We start from the raw sequence: 5,000 nt of genomic DNA, 5'->3' as shown, positions 1-5,000 counted from the left end.
CGAGCAGGGGCAGCGGCCACCGCCGCCGTGACGTCGCGGCAAGCAGACAGCCGCGCAGCAGCTGCCAGCACCTTGGCACAAGCACGGCAAATGAATGCCACGCCCACGCCGCGGATAAGCAGCCCCAACGCGCCCGACGGCTTGGAGCGGGTCCCGAAGACGGTGGCCGGAATCGGGTCGTCGCCGGCCGGAAAACGGGTCATCGATGCCGGCAATACTTCGGGCCATGAGGCCCCCCACCTTAGTCCGAGTTTAGCAACAGCCCACATATCCCCCGCGGCAGGCCTATGGGCGCCAGGCCAGCGCGCCCCATGGCCAGTCAGGGGGCACCCCCCTAAAGAGCAATAAGTGTCATTGAAGCTCTGGCAGGGGGAGACACTACTAGGTCCCAGCTGTCACCCCCCCTCTAAAAAATTCATTTCTTGGTATTTTGAGCTGAAATTTTGCACAGAGGTTGGCAAAAATCCAATCCAACTTTATTAATTTTTCCAGAATTTTTCGAGGTCGGGAAGTATTTTTTTTTATTTTCCTACCATTAAAAATCGAGGAAATCGGAAAAAATAGGAACCGGCTCGGAATGACCCCAAATTCAGTGGGCAGCCTCATAAAAATATGGCTGATTTTACTGGATTGATTTCATGTGGAAAGCACGACGTTTTGTTGTAGGAATGCGGGAACCCCGGCGGCTCGCCTGCCGCGGCCAGCGACGTCGGGCTGGCCCCTGCAGCGCCTAGCCTCTCCCACGCGGGGGGCAGGCCAGAGCGCGGGGGGCCAGGGCCCGAAGGCAGCCCCCCCGCGGGCGAGAGAGCAAGCCAGCAGGGGCTGTCGCCTGCCGCGGCCAGCGACGTCGGGCTGGCCCCTGCAGCGCCTAGCCTCTCCCACGCGGGGGGCAGGCCAGAACGCGGGGGGCCAGGGCCCGAAGGCAGCCCCCCCGCGGGCGAGAGAGCAAGCCAGCAGGGGCTGTCGCCTGCCGCGGCCAGCGACGTCGGGCTGGCCCCTGCCGCGGCCAGCGATGTCGGGCTGTCGCCTGCCGCGGCCAGCGACGTCGGGCTGGCCCCTGCAGCGCCTAGCCTCTCCCACGCAGGGGGCAGGCCAGAACGCGGGGGGCCAGGGCCCGAAGGCAGCCCCCCCGCGGGCGAGAGAGCAAGCCAGCAGGGGCTGTCCGCGCGTCGCGCAGCGCGGCATGGCTGCGGGGGCCGCGCGCGCGCGCCCAAGCGCCCATGGGCCCCCAAGGGCCCCAGGCCCTCAGGCCCCAGCGCCCCAGCGCCCAGCGCGGGCGGGCGCGCGCGCGCGTGTGGTCTTTGAGGGGCGCCGGCCTGGTGGCTCCCTAAAGAGCAATAAGTGTCATTGCAGCTCTGGCAGGGGGAGACACTACTAGGTCCCAGCTGTCACCCCCCCTCTAAAAAATTCATTTCTTGGTATTTTGAGCTGAAATTTTGCACAGAGGTTGGCAAAAATCCAATCCACCTTCATTAATTTTCCCAGAATTTTTCGAGGTCGGGAAGTATTTGTTTTAATTTTCCTACCATTAGAAATCGAGTAAATCCGCAAAACTAGGAACCGGCCCGGAATGACCCCAAATTCAGTGGGCAGCCTCATAAAAATATGGCTGATTTTACTGGATTGGTTTCATGTGGAAAGCACGACGTTTTCTTGTAGGAATGCGGGAACCCCGGCAGCTCGCCTGCCGCGGCCAGCGACGTCGGGGACGCTGGCCTGCGCTGTCGAGCCCGCGAGGGCTGTCTCCGCGGCAGGCCCCCCCTGAACGGGGCACGACAGGCCACCGCGCTGGCTCGTCCAGCGTCGACAGTCCCTCGTCCAGGTTTCAGATCGCGCCAAGTCGAACCCATGACCTGCTCAAGCCATCGTGCGCTGCCGAATTCGCATCTGCGTGTAGGCTGCCATTCCACGCGGCAGCCCCTGTTTTCGTCAGCGTGCCCCCCTGACGAATTTTCCTGCCTGGCCCAGTCCAGCGTCCAGCCCCTGTTCGTCGAAAAATCTGCGCTGCCGATTTTCCACGCGGCAGCCCCTCTTTTCGTCAGCGTGCCCCCCTGATGAATTTTCCTGCCTGGCCCGGCCAGTCCAGCCCCTGTTCGTCGAAAAATCTGCGCTGCCGATTTTCCACGCGGCAGCCCCTCTTTTCGTCAGCGTGCCCCCCTGACGAATTTTCCTGCCTGGCCCGGCCGGTCCAGCATCCAGCCCCTGTTCGTCGAAAAATCTGCTCTGCCGATTTTCCACGCGGCAGCCCCTGTTTTCCTCAGCGTGCCCCCCTGACGAATGTTCGTCGAAAAATCTGCGCTGCCGATTTTCCACGCGGCAGCCCCTCTTTTCGTCAGCGTGCCCCCCTGACGAATGTTCGTCGAAAAATCTGCGCTGCCGATTTTCCACGCGGCAGCCCCTCTTTTCGTCAGCGTGCCCCCTGACGAATTTTCCTGCCTGGCCCAGTCCAGCGTCCAGCCCCTGTTCGTCGAAAAATCTGCGCTGCCGATTTTCCACGCGGCAGCCCCTCTTTTCGTCAGCGTGCCCCCCTGACGAATTTTCCTGCCTGGCCCGGCCAGTCCAGCCCCTGTTCGTCGAAAAATCTGCGCTGCCGATTTTCCACGCGGCAGCCCCTCTTTTCGTCAGCGTGCCCCCCTGACGAATTTTCCTGCCTGGCCCGGCCGGTCCAGCATCCAGCCCCTGTTCGTCGAAAAATCTGCTCTGCCGATTTTCCACGCGGCAGCCCCTGTTTTCCTCAGCGTGCCCCCCTGACGAATGTTCGTCGAAAAATCTGCGCTGCCGATTTTCCACGCGGCAGCCCCTCTTTTCGTCAGCGTGCCCCCCTGACGAATGTTCGTCGAAAAATCTGCGCTGCCGATTTTCCACGCGGCAGCCCCTCTTTTCGTCAGCGTGCCCCCTGACGAATTTTCCTGCCTGGCCCAGTCCAGCGTCCAGCCCCTGTTCGTCGAAAAATCTGCGCTGCCGATTTTCCACGCGGCAGCCCCTCTTTTCGTCAGCGTGCCCCCCTGACGAATTTCCTGCCTGGCCCGGCCAGTCCAGCCCCTGTTCGTCGAAAAATCTGCGCTGCCGATTTTCCACGCGGCAGCCCCTCTTTTCGTCAGCGTGCCCCCCTGACGAATTTTCCTGCCTGGCCCGGCCGGTCCAGCCCCTGTTCGTCGAAAAATCTGCGCTGCCGATTTTCCACTCCGCAGCCCCTGTTTTCGTCAGCGTGGCCCCCTGACGAATTTTCCTGCCTGGCCCGGCCAGTCCAGCGCCCAGCCCCTGTTCGTCGAAAAATCTGCGCTGCCGATTTTCCCCGACGAACCTGCAGCTGCACAAATCCGCGCTGCCACTGCCCCATTGTCTGGACCAACAGTCTTTTCCATCAAGCCCTGGACTATAAATCGTCCAGACTCATCGCCAGCACCCGCTGCCGATTCTGCCGACTTTGCCGATTTCGTCGGCGCTGCCGATTCCAACACTGCACCCACCGTGTCTAAACCAGCGCTGTTTCGTCAGCGTGTCCCCTTGACGAATTTCCCTGCCTGGCCTGGACAGTCCATCTTCCAGCCCATGTTCATCGAAAAATCTGCGCTGCCGATTTCCCCGACGAACCTGCAGCTGCACAAATCTGCGCTGCCGATTTCCCCCCCTGTCGGCATGGCTGCCGCTGCCCCGATGTCCAGACCAACAGTCTTTTTTGTCGACTTTGCCGATTTTGTCCGCGCTGCCGATTCCAACACTACCCCCTGCATCCAAACCAGCATTGTTTCGTCAGCTCTTCCCCTGACGATTTTAGCCCTGTAACAAACAGTAGGCCTCCAATCCCGCCAACGGGAGCCAAGTTGATAGGGAAGAGAATTGAATGACGCGCCTGGTCCTCGCACCCCGCCACCCGAGGGGCCTTTTTCCCGGCAGCCTCTGAAAAACTCTAGCTTTCACGGTCCTCGCCGCCCCTCACCACCATGGCAGGCCTCTAATCCCACCCATCAGCAGTTGTAGCCGATAGGGCAGTGATTTGAATGACGCGTCGCGGGCCGCCGGGTCATCTCACCCGGCCATTAATTGGAGCGTTTTTGGCTGGCCGAGGATGGGGGGATGGATCTCTTCTTCCGAAAAAGCAAACAGTACATCGGGAGTTATGTTGACGGGGCATGGAATTGAATGACCCGTCGCGGGCCGCCGGGTCATCTCACCCGGCCATCCCGGGGAGCGTTTTTCCCGGCAGCATCGGGGAAACTCTTGCTTTCACTGCCCGCTGCCCAAGTCCCCACTCGCATCGGCCCCCCGCGCCAACAAGCCAACGCTGCCGAATCGGCAGACACTGCTGCCGAATCTGCCGACACTGCCCCGCGGGCTGCCACTGCCCCAGTGTCTAAACCAGCGGTCTTTCTCATCGAGCCTTGGACTATCCAGTCCGTCCTGACTCATCGCCAGCACCTGCTGCCGATTCTGCCGACTTTGCCGATTTTCTCGGCGCTGCCGATTCCAACACTGCGCCCACCGTGTCTGAACCAGCGCTGTTTCGTCAGCGTGTCCCCTCGACGAATTTTCCTGCCTGGCCTGGACAGTCCACCGTCCAGCCCGTGTTCGTCGAAAAATCTGCGCTGCCGATTCTGCCGACTTTGCCGATTTCGTCGGCGCTGCCGATTCCAACACTGCCCGCCGTGCCTGAACCAGCGCTGTTTCGTCAGCGTGTCCCCTCGACAAATTTTCCTGCCTGGCCTGGACAGTCCATCGCCCAGCCCATGTTCGTCGCAAAATCTGCGCTGCCGATTTTCCCCGACGAACCTGCAGCCGCACAAATCTGCGCTGCCGAATCTGCCGACACTGTCCCGCGGGCTGCCACTGCCCCAGTGTCTAAACCAGCAGTCTTTCTCGTCGAGCCTTGGACTATCCAGCCCGTCCAGACCCATCGCCAGCACCCGCTGCCGATTCTGCCGACTTTGCCGATTTCGTCGGCGCTGCCGATTCCACCACTGCCCGCCGTGCCTGAACCAGCGCTGTTTCGTCAGCGTGTC

This window comes from Populus nigra, chromosome 2, assembly GCF_951802175.1.
Source record: "Populus nigra chromosome 2, ddPopNigr1.1, whole genome shotgun sequence".
Classification (NCBI taxonomy): Eukaryota; Viridiplantae; Streptophyta; class Magnoliopsida; order Malpighiales; family Salicaceae; genus Populus; species Populus nigra.
This window is presented reverse-complemented; position numbering follows the sequence as displayed.